The 12,516-nt window shown below is 41.3% G+C and overlaps 1 pseudogene; it reads left to right on the forward strand.

Moving 5' to 3' along the window:
* The first annotated feature begins 365 nt into the window (after window positions 1-365).
* Window positions 366-900, forward strand: LOC112415087 (60S ribosomal protein L6 pseudogene; annotated as a pseudogene).
* The last annotated feature ends 11,616 nt before the right edge of the window (window positions 901-12,516 follow it).

Below are 12,516 nucleotides of genomic sequence, written 5' to 3' on the forward strand. Positions count from 1 at the left end.
AAATCTTACATCTGTGTAGAAGGTGTATATGAGAATGTTCTGCCAGTGTAGTTTATGGGGGAAAACTGAAACAACCTAAATATACATGTGCTGTAGAAAAGATGGATGAATTGGAGTGTATTCATACACTGGAATACCATCCAGCAGTGAAAATTAGTGCCTTATAACTATTTGCATCAATATGGATGAATGTTATAAATAATGTTGAGGGAGAAAAAAGGAAGTCTCAGAAGGAGACATACAAGTATTTATCAATTTATATAAAGTTAAAAAGCTGACCTTACAGAATATATTTTGTAGGGATATATAAACCTCGATCCAACTATAAAGAAAAGCAAAAAAAAAAAAAAAAAGATTAAGAAATAATGCCTAGGTATTATCCTACTGAAGATGTGCCTCGAAAGCTGTTGAGTCACTGCAGAAAACCCTTCAGTAAGCATGTGCGAAAACTGCTCGCTAGCATCACTCCTGGGACTGTTCTGATCATCCTCACTGGGCGCCACAGAGGCAAGAGGGTCATTTTCCTGAAGCAGCTGAGCAGTGGCTTGCTACTTGTGACTGGGCCTCTGTCCCTCAATCAAGTTCCTCTGCGGAGAGCACACCAGAAATTTGTCATTGCCCCATCCACCAAAATTGATTATCAGTGGTGTGAAAATCCCAGAACATCTCACTGACACTTGCTTCAAGAAGAAGAAGCTGCGTAAGCCCAGGCACCAGGATGGTGAGATCTTCGACACAGAGAGAGAGAAATACAAGATTACAGAGCAGCGCAAGGTTGATCAGAAAGCTGTGTACTCACAAATTCTGTGAAGAATCAAAGCTGTTCCTCAGCTCCAGGGCTACCTCCGCTCTGCGTTTGCTCTCACAAATGAAATTTATCGTCACAAAGTAGTGTTCTAAACTTCTTACAAGGAACCTTAGTAAATAACTCGGTCCATTAAAAAGAAAAGAAATTATCCAGAGAGTATTTACATGGGAGGAGGGTGGGTTAGGGGTATGATTATAGAAGGACACAAAGAGGGATTTAAAGACATGGTAATGTTCTATATTACTTCAGTATCATTTCATTAAACCAGTATTTCCTAAATGCCTGCTATGTGCTAGGTACTGCTATAAGCGCGTAGGAGTACAAGAGCCCTTTATGGAGAACATATTCTACAAGAAAAGACAAAAGAATGAAATAAATTATTAAATTATTATTGTTTTAGAAGGTGATAAGTTCTATGGAAAAAATAAGAAGGTGAGGGAGTTTAAGACAGAGCAGAGTGAGCGTATGGTTTGCAGAATTAAATGAGATGAGGCTTCATTGAGGTGACATTTGAGCCAAGATTTGAAGGGCATGAGAGAGTAAGCCACATGGCTTTCTGGGTGAGTAACATTTTAGGCAGAGGGACTAGCCAGTGCAATGGACTTACTATGGCAATATGTCTGATGTCTTCAGGAAGACATGGGGAGGGCACTGGAGCTGAAACAGAACAGGCAATATGGTCAGAGACGTGTCAGCAGGGCTTTATAGGGCTTTATTAAGATGCTAGGTCAGAGATTGGCAAACTTCTTCTGTAAAGGACCAGATAGTAAATATTTTAAGCTTTATGGGCCATAGGGTCTCAGTTGCAAACACTCAACTCTGCTGTCGTAACATGAAAGTAGCATAGACAATATGTAATGAGTGGACATGGTTGTTTTTGTATTCCGGTAAAACTTTACAAAAATAGATGGTGACTGGATTTGATTTATAGGCTGTGGTTTGCTAACTCCCGTGCTAGGTCTCATGGGAGGCCATTGCAGGTTTTTGAACTGAAGAATAGCAGGCTCTGACTTAGTCATCTAAAAGAATCATTCTGGCTGTAGTGTTAAGAGTAGATTGTAGAGAGTGCCAAGGGTGAAGCAAGGAGATCTTCTCTTGGAATAATCAGGCGAGAGGTGATAGAGGCTTGAATCTTGACGGCACAGCTGAGGTAGAGAAAAGGGGTCCGTTTCTCTGCTTTTGACAGTAGAGTTAACTGAATTGCTGATTGATTGGATGTGGGTGTGAGAAAAGAGTCAAGGATGACTGTAAAGTTTTCAGCCTGAGCATTATTTAAGGAGAGAAATACCCTTTGTGGTTGCACGTTATTTTTTAAATTATATATTATGTTTTATAAACTTTATGTCTGGTATTTTTAACAATATTTTTTTTAAAAGAGAACATGTTCCATCCAAGATCTGGTGTTTTATTCAGCAGCTTAACTAACCAGATTTTGCCTCCTTATCCTATTTCACAAACAGAAAATTCTGTTTTCCCTCCTTCCTATTGCATTTTTTCCCCCAAGCATATGAGCTGCCAGAAGTAGCACAAAATGACCAGACTGACTCGGGAGAGGAAGAAGCAAAATGTCTAGAAGAAATGGAAACTTAAGATTCAAGATTCTCTTGAGCATTGCAGTTTTTTCACCATTCTCCTGAAACCAATCCCCTATAAGGGAATATCACCAGCACTACAGGACAAGTAGGAAGGGAAAGAAAGCTGGAGGAAGGGTAGGCATGGGAAGAGAAAGGGAAGGAGAGAAGGAATGAAGGAGAACCCAAAGGACTGCTGGCTCTGTTGAGATGACACCAAAGCAATAGCTATAATTGATGAGAAGAATTTTTGTTAGATAAATTTCAGTTCTCCCAGCGTTTACTAAAAGGACAAGAGAGAAGCTTAGGAAGGGGAAGGAAAACAAGATCCATCCCTGGGACCCTATGCTGAAGTTGCTGTAGTGTATTCAATAGTGCTTTTTTTAAATTTTTTTTTATTTTTGCTGTGTTGGGTCTTCGTTTCTGTGCGAGGGCTTTCTCTAGTTGTGGCAAGCGGGGGCCACTCTTCATCGCGGTGCGCGGGCCTCTCACTATCGCGGCCTCTCTTGTTGCAGAGCACAGGCTCCAGACGCGCAGGCTCAGTAGTTGTGGCTCACGGGCCTAGTTGCTCCACGGCATGTGGGATCTTCCCAGACCAGGGATTGAACTCGTGTCCCCTGCATAGGCAGGCAGATTCTCAACCACTGCGCCACCAGGGAAGCCCTCAATAGTGCTTTTGACGATGGTGGCGAATCCATTTACAGTGAAGTGATGTCACTGTAGAGGCAAAGAATTGGGGTTTTTTCAATATCATTCAAAAGAAGCAGACGAGAACAATGAGCCTTATAGAAGCTTAACATATTTATACAGATCTCGGAATTTTACAAAAAGGAAACTATGGTAGGATTGAAAATGATTCTTACTCCCATGGGAATTTATAATTTACAGGGAGAAGAAAAATACATACAAAAACAAAGAAGTGAATGAGGTGGGTGGGAATATGGGGCTGCCCCGGCAGGTTGTTCACACTGGAGCTCTGGTGCTCTGGTGTGGGCTGTTTCTAAATTCCAAGCATCTCCTGAGGCTCCTGAGGCTGAGGGCAGAAAGAATGTTTACAAACTATTTCTGGTCTAGAGCCTCCGTCCACACTTCATCTAAGTCAGCTCCATCCAACCTTAACATCCATAACATTCTGAGAGTCAAAGCTTGCCCTGGACTGAGATTCCAGACCAGATTTAGGTCTGAGAGGAAGAAAATGCGTCTTTCCCTGACACATCCGAGACAAGGAGAGATACCAAGGTAGAAAATTCAGACTAAGCCAGAAAACGCCAGAGAGCCAGAGGAGAAAGCCTCCATGGAAATGCCAGTAACAGCCCTAATCTGGGGTGCAGGGCAAGTACAGAGAGAGCCAAGAGTTCAGAATTGGACTGATGAGAGTGAGCTCAATTAGGCGGCATCAAAAGGGAGGTGAGAGTGGGAGCCCAGAGACTGTTGAACATCTGCTAGCATTTGCAACTTGAGTTTACGGATCGTGTGGGTGTGTTAGCCTGGCTTAAAAGTATCAGGGGGTGGAGTAGCCACTTGGCACAGACTGGAACCACATGGACCTCCAGTGGTGGAGTTGAGAGTTGAGGCTGGAAAAGGACTTGTGGGACTACTCACTCCTTGGGGCTGTACACCAGAAGCAGGGGAAGACAGTTTAAAACAGGAAATGTGAAAAAAAAAAAAAAAAACCAGGAGGGGAAAAGGGTATTTGTTGTAATTGTAGGAATATGGGCCCTGAATATGGGAGAAGTTTTGTTCCAACTTCTCCACTTACTAGGCTGTGTGACTTTGTGCAAATAATGTAAAATTCCTGAGCCTAAATTTTCTCATCTTTAAAACTGAGATTATAATACCCAACTCACAGTTATTGACATGGTTCTATATAATAATATTACATATAGATACATATGAGTTTTATATACCTATATGGACTTACATAGTGCTTGGTATCGAATAGGTGCTCAATAATTGATAGTTCCCTTCTTCCTCTTTTTTTTTATTGTCATGTTCCTTGACAAATGATTAGATTAGTCAGTAACTGATTAATTTATTGAGAAGTATTATTTGTATAAAAATGTAATACAACTATGGACTTCAGTTAATAATAATGTGGTAATATTAGTTTATCAGTTGTAACAAATGTATCACTAATACAAGTTGTTAATGACAAGAGAAACTTTATGTGCAGGGAAGAGGAGGTATATGGGAACTCTGTACTTTCACTCAATTTTTCTGTAATCATAAAACTACTCTAAAAAACAAAGCCTATTTTTTTTTTAATGTATGAGGTACAGCAGGTGAAGATAAAAAAGTAAAAGATATGGTCTCTGCTCTCTAGAATTTTACAGTTAGTTGAAAACACAGACACACAAAAGGGAAGAGCTAGTTTATGAGGGCAAGGCATACCTTTTTAAGAAGTTAAACCAGGGTTTCTCCACAGCAGCCCTGTTGACATTTTGGATTTATGTTGTCAGGGCTGTCTGATGCACTGTAGAGATTTATCAACAAGTTTACAGATTTTGCCCTATGTCCCTGCGAGGCAAAATTGCCCCTGGATGAGAATCACTTAGTTTTATAAGTTGTCCTCTTCTTTCATCCCCACCTTCCATTGACCCATCAGGAAGTTCTATATTATGTCACTCTTGTTTACCTTGGATCTTATTTTGTACCATGAAGTATGCCCTGAGATATGCCCTCTACCACTAGAAAGCTGCTACATCAATTGAGGGTGAAATCACCCTACGTGATGTCCCTGCTTCTGCACTATCTCTTTCAATTCATTTTCCTCACGGGATCTCTGGTCATTTAAAAACATAAGTCCAAAGCATATCACCCCTCCTGTTTAAGCTCTTGTGCAGGGATTCTCAACAGGCTGCACAATGGATTCACAATTGAGGCCTGAAAGTACATAGTGATGCCTGTGTCCCACTCCCCAAAATGTTGATGTCATTCGGTTGTTTTTCTGAATTTTAGTCTTGATGTTTTATACTGCTCCATCTTTCAGTTCATTAATACTCCGTTCACTTGTGTATAACTGGCATTAAATCCATGTTCTTAATTTTTAATTTCACTTAGAGTATCTTTCAGTTCTAGAATTTCTATTTGATTCTTCTGTATCTTTTATTTCTTGAACACATTAATCATAGATGTTAGAGATATTAGATAGGTACTTTAAAGTAACTGAACCACCTGTAGGTATGTTTTAATTTTTTCTTTTTTTTTAATTTTGAATTTATTTTAAATTGAGACTTTATTTTTATAAAGCAGCTTAAGGATCACAGCAGAATCGAAGGGAAGGTGCAGAGATTTTCCATATATGCCCTGCCCCACCCAACATGCACAGCCATCTCATCATCAACATCCCCCACCAGAACGGTACTCTCATTACAGTTGATGAACGTACATTGACACATCATAATCACCCAAAGTCCATAGTTGACATTACTGTTCACTCTTGGTGTTGTACATTTAATGGGTTTGGACAAATGTGGGCAACATATTGTATGACTCCAAGTATATATGCCATTCTGGAAAAGGCAAAACTGTGGAGACAGTAAAAACATCAGTGGTTGACAGGGGTTTCAGAGGAGAGAGGGAGGGATGAATAGGCAGAGCACAGAGGATTTTTAGGGCAGTGAAAATACTCAGTATGTTTTTATTTTCTTTTGATTTTTAATAATTTGCTTTTCTTTGCTTTATTAAGTGTCAGACATTCTATATTAAAAATTATAGTCTCTGGATGGTGTCATCCTCTTCCAGAGAGGGTTAACATATCTTCTGCCCAACATATACAGAGCCAGACGATCAGAGCAATCCTGTCAAGGGCTGGTTTTAGACTTTGTTAGGACTGGTCTATTTCAGTTTAGCCCTCACCTCTGTATATACCCCTTACTCCTAAGTTAGCCCTTCTGTGGTTTATGAAACTCTAAGGTGTTTACCTAGGGCTCAGCACCTTGGTGAGGAGCTCCAACATCCATCTGTCCAGCACCATGTGACTGCTCAAGTCTCTGTCAGCAATTTAACCTCCATCTGTTGCTTTTTACTGAGTTTCTTGGACTCTTGCCCCGTACATACACAGCTTAGCAGTTATCCAATACTTTGAGGGGAAATTGCACAAGACTTTTAGGTTTGCTTCTGCAGTCCTCACCACTCTGAGATTGCCTTTCAAGGGAAAAAAGCCAGTGTGACTATGAAACTGTGCTTCCCTTCTCTCAGGAATCATAGTCCCTTAAGTCCTACCAGAGTTGGTTGCTCTCCAATGACTTCACATAGTTGTTTTGTGTACTTTGTTTAGCTTTTAAAGTTATTTTTTATGGAAGGATTACTCTAATTTAAGCTACTGTATAATATCTGGTACCAGAAGTCCTGGCATTGGAATTTTTTAACGCTTTCCAGGGGATTCTAAAGTATAGCCAAGATGGTGGTTTACCATTGTATTAGATTTAACAATTTATAACAATTTGTCTTGGCTTATAAATTCTGTAAACCCCAGGGACTTCTCTGCTTTATTCACTACTATATCCATATCATCTAGAACAGTATCTGGCACATAGTTGAATTGATTAATCAATAGTGTAAACATTAATATAAAAGCTATCATAAAAAATACCCCACTTTAAGGACAAATGAGGGGCCTTAAGGAATGCAAACAGTAACAGTTTAGGGAAATGAAAAGAGGGCTGTGTCCTATTAATAAAAAGCTTTCCAAATAAAAAATAACTTAATGTCTCATCTCTCTATATGAGTCTAAGCTTTGGAATATTTATCTAACTGAACTCACTTTAAATGAAAGCTGAGGTCAATGGAGTATGAAGGATGGCTTTGATGATGCCATAAAATGTGTGGGTCAGTGTTAAACACTTCACTTCTGGGGTGAATGATATCAGGGAGACCTTGCCAAGAAATGACTTTAGCTAATGTGAGATAATAGAAAATATATTGGTCCCTGGCTCTGGTTCCTGGCACAGAACTCCTAAAACCCTTGTAATTGCCTAAGTGATAAGAACACCAGGAGAATCTTTTGTTCTAATATTTGGTCTTTGACCCCAGTTCTTGACATAGGGCTCCTGAAACCTTTGTAATTTCCTGGGTGATAAGAGTGTCTTTTGTTCTAATGAGGTGACTCTTGCTGGGCTCATGGATGAAGGCTGGTTACCAGAAAAACAAAGCTATGATTGGAAGCTTGGAATTTTCAGCCCTACCCCCCATTCTCTTGAGAAGGGAGAAAGCCTGAAAATGGAGTTAATGATGGACCGTGCCTCTGTGACAACGCCTCCATAAAAATCCCCAGACTGTGGACTTTGGAGAGCTTCCGGGGTGGCAAATACATCCCCAACTCCACGGAGACAGAAGCTGCTGTGCGCAGGACTCTCCCAGACCTTTCCCTGTGCACCTCTTCATCTGACTGTTCATCTGTATTCTTTATCATATTCCTTAACAAACTGATAAACTTAAGTAAGTGTTTCCCTGATTTCTGTGAGCCACTGTAGCAAATTAATCAATCCCAAGAAGGGTGTTATGGGAACCTCTGATTTGTAGCCAAGTTGGACAGAAGTTGTGGGCAACCTGGAAATCTGTCACTTGCGATTGGCGTCTCAAGTGAAGAGCAGTCTTGTGGGACTGAGCCCTTAACCTGTGGGATCTTACAATATCTCCAGGTAGGTAGTGTTAGAATTGAGTTAAATTGTAGGACACCCAGCTGGTGTCATGAAGAATGTTTGGTGTGGGGAAAACCTCCACATATTTGGTGACCAGAGGTGTCAGAAGTGAAGTGTTCTGTGTGCAAGTAAAAGAGAAAGACACGGGAGGTAGACTGGACTGAGGTTTTTCCTTTACAGCTGAAAAGAAGCAGAAAACTCCAAAGAATGGGGTTGGTAGTTTAGAGTTAGAAAAATTGCAAATTAGAGGGACCAGCTGGCCCAGCATTTGAATTTGCTAAAATGTGAACTCCAATCAAAGCCAGCTGAAACAGTCAAAACAAAACAAAACAAAACAAAAGCAAAACAAAACAAAACAAAATTTGCTCTTAGGATCTCAGAGTTTAAAGAGATTTACAGAAGACCAGGGCAGCATTCATCTCTCTTGTGGGTCCCATAACTTGTGACGTTGACCTAAGAAAACGAGGACAGCATATTTTTCTCCAGATATCTGAGGACTGTGTTGGCCCCATATGCTTTACATCTCTTCTGGGCTTCTTGCTACTTGTCAACTGGAGGGTTTTTCACGTTGCTTCAGAATCTCAGAGGGACTAGTAACAGGTAAGGTCAGTGAAATGCCTTGGTGGCATTTACTATTCCAGTTAGGAGTCTTTACATTTCTTTTTTTTTTTTTTTAAACTTTATTTATTTATTTTTGGCTGCATTGGGTCTTCGTTGCCGTGCGCGGGCTTTCTTTAGTTGCGGAGAGCGGGGGCTACTCTTCGTTGCAGTGCGCAGGCTTCTTATTGCGGTGGCTTCTCTTGTTGTGGAGCACGGGCTCTAGGCATGCAGTCTTCAGTAGTTGTGGCACGCGGGCTCAGTAGTTGTGGCTCGTGGGCTCTAGAGCGCAGGCTCAGTAGTTGTGGCACATGGGCTTTTGCTCCGCATGTGGGATCTTCCCGGACCAGGGCTTGAACCCGTGTCCCCTGCATTGGCAGGCAGATTCTCAACCATTGCGCCACCAGGGAAGCCCTACATTTCTACAGTATAAATCTCTCCTCCTTCTTCCTCCTTGAAATTTCTAATAAAGCCTGGTATGATCACTAACAAACACAGGCAAAATGATCTTAAAAGCCAGGATGGGGCTGCCTAGCCCTTTGTAGAGCTTGTTACCGACAGCGCAAAGGTTAAACATTATGAACAGGAGTAAAGACAACTGGTAGGTAGCCTAGAATTGATAGTTTTAGAATTTCAACTGGGATATATTGTGATCTAGGAAAATAAATAGAGGGACTAACTCACGTGGAACTGTGTTTTCTTGTGGTCCTTGGAGGGAGACAAGGTTGAGGTAAGGAGAGAGGGTATTTCTGGTTGAAGCTCGGGGATGACCCAGCTCTGTATAACCTTCCTCCTTTTACAATGCTCATGTTACCGAGTCCAAGCTCACTTTGCTCGCCGCACAACAGGCCAATAAATCGTAGACGAGGTGTTGAGGCAAGGAATATGACTTTATTTGGTAAGCCGGCAGACTGAGAAGATGGCAGACTGAAGTCTCAAAATAACCATCTTATCGGGCTTTGGATGCCAGTTTCTTTTATAGTACAGAGGGGGAAGAGATGAGGAAGTAAAGTAAAAAGGCCATAAGTTTTGTAAATATCCCCTGGAATGGCCAGCCTCAGGGAGGGGATGTGTTAATTTCTTCTTTCTTGCAGCCATCCACGGGGTGGACAGGGTCCGGATGTTTCCCTGAACAAAGGCACTTTGGTTTAACATTCAGGCAGAGAGACAGGGTTCCCCCATGGCAGGCCTTTACGTATAGACAGTATCCTTTTAGTGAACAAAAGCAGTGGGAAGCAAGGGTTAAAGTAAAAGAAACAGTTCCAACAAGTAGTCAGATTTGGCTCTTCCCTGTTACACTGCTTCAAGGCTTCCATCGTGGCTATAATATATATTGGGCATTTGTCATTAAAATGAGAGCTATAGCCTCTAGAATCCACAGTACTGTTGGGCTAAATTCATTGCCTTTGAAAGACCCTTGTATTATTTCCTCGAGCTACCATAACAAAGTACCATGAACTGGGCGGCTTAAAACAGAAATGTATAGTCTTCACAGTTCTGGAGGCTAGGATTCTGAAATCAAGTTGTGGGTAAGTTCATGTTCCCTCTGAAACCTTTAGGAGAATCCTTTCTTGCCTCTTCCTAGCTTCTGGTCCTTGGCTGGCATCTTCTGCATTTTGGGGCTTGCAGCTGCCTGATTCCAATACCTGCCGTTATCATCACATGGCATTCTCCCTGTGTGTCTCTTCATATCTTTTTATAAGGACATCAGTCATATTGAAATAAGGGCCGACCCTAACCAAGTATAATCTTATCTTGACTAATTACACCTGCAATGACTCTATGTCCAAATAGGGAACATTCTGAGGTACTTCAAAGTTGTGTTAGGACTTGAACATACCTTTTTCGGAGGGACATAATTCAGCCCATAACAGCCCTCATGTGGGCAGCCACATTAATCACACCAGAGATGAGAAGAAACTATCTCCTCCATGATGGAACCTAGTTCTATGTTAATAATATTTTACTGGGATGGAGACATATAGCTACATGAAACATATCTCATTTTCTCTGCAGGGCTCCCTCCTCCTCTTTTCCTCACAATTAACTCCTTTCTGCTTAATGATGTACAGAAAAGATATACTACCCAATGGTGATAGTGCAAAATTTTTCTTGACTGAAGGAATGCCTCTATTGATGTTTATAGGGAGTTATTGACCCAGACTTAATGTTTGCTACCACTTCCAAGGACTATGGCTTCAGGGTGAAAATCTACTATTTGGAGTGAGCTTAGTGGTGGAAATGAGAAAGTATCTGCCTGTTTTTTAATCTGCCTTTCCAATTTGTTTGCCAAGGTCATGTCTCCCTGTGATAGAAGCCATTCACTCTTCACATACCAGGCAGCTTACAATGGCTCTGAAGTTATTAGAAAGAGAGATGGGAGAGAAGTTGCCAGATGATTTTTTTTTCTGACCATCTGAAAAAAAAGACCACTAAAGTCTGTCTTAGGAAAGAGCGTTAATCCCCAGAACCCGTACACACACCCTTGTCGTGGGTGAATATTTGAAATTTGCGGAGATGAGAAAAAAGCATTCAGTTTATAGTACTGCTCTTAACCAGGATTTCCTCAAGGGCAACAGCCAGCTGTGTATGAAACTGTTAAGAAAAGCAAAAGAGGGTATTTACATAACAGGAGTGCTTAATTTGCATATGCCTATTCAAATTCTATTGGCTGCTGTAAGGGCAAGCTGGCGCAAAGTGAGAGAGTGGCATGGACATATACACACTACCAAATGTAAAATAGATAGCTAGTGGGAAGCAGCCGCATAGCACAGGGAGATCAGCTCAGTGCTTTGTGACCACCTAGAGGGGTGGGATAGGGAGGGTGGGAGGGAGGAAGACTCAAAAGGGAGGAGATATGGGGATATATGTATAGCTGATTCACTTTGTTATAAAGCAGAAACTAACACACCATTGTAAAGCAATTATACTCCAATAAAGATGTTACCAAAAAAATAAGGCAGCTTAAGAAGTCCTTATTTCTATCTTGAAGCTTGGTAATGCAGCCGCATGCCATGGAAAGAGTATAGGTTCAGGAGTGAGAAAGATATGGTTGAATGCATGTACCTCAGTTGTCAACTTGGGCAATCCCTGAGTCTCAGTTTCCACATTCGGAAAATGTGTAAGTCAAGTTTCTTAGGCTTCAACAGCTGTGCTGTAGAGTTCTTAGGAGAGTGTGCTCTTGAATCCCATGGTTCCTAATTCAAATCCGCTAGTCGTATTACTTAATCTCACTAAACCTCAGTTCATTAAAATGAGGGAGGATAATAGGACCTGTCTCGTAGGGTAGAAGGTGTTTTAGGCTCTCTGTGAGTAAGAAAGGATAAATCATCCTCTTGATGATACTTGTGCCCTGACCAAATGAATTTATTGAAATGATTTCAAGCTGAGTGATAGCTTTGCTCTAAATATGAATCTAGATTACATTCATACGTGAAGCATATGGTTTACTCAATAGAGAACTGTCCACCCCTAGGCTACAAATGCTGTAGAATCATTACATTCCAAGGAGAGAATAGGAGTTTGTTTTCTCTCTGCTTTTCTGCTTTTTGTTTCGATTTTCCTGTGTCTCAGAGATGCTGAACATGGGGCATGGCCTTGGCAGAGACTGTCCATCCTGGGTAGCTTTTTCTGGAGTCTAACCAAGGGCTGAACAAGAGATAAATGCTTTATCAGACATGAATAGCCCTTTCACCTCTCCTCCCACCCCCACCCCCCACCTCATCTCATGCCATGACTCACCCAAGTTCAGTTTGGAAAGAGAACATGAGTTGGATAAAGGCTGATCTTGTCCTGGGGGTCCAGAGGACTGTTCCAGGATCAACTCATCTGAAACACTTCCTGGTCCATTCAGAGGGTACTTTAGGGGTGGCATGAAGTTTTCAAACCCCAGGGTGTC

Source organism: Neophocaena asiaeorientalis, unplaced genomic scaffold, assembly GCF_003031525.2.
Source record: "Neophocaena asiaeorientalis asiaeorientalis breed wild unplaced genomic scaffold, Neophocaena_asiaeorientalis_V1.1 scaffold546, whole genome shotgun sequence".
NCBI lineage: Eukaryota > Metazoa > Chordata > Mammalia > Artiodactyla > Phocoenidae > Neophocaena > Neophocaena asiaeorientalis.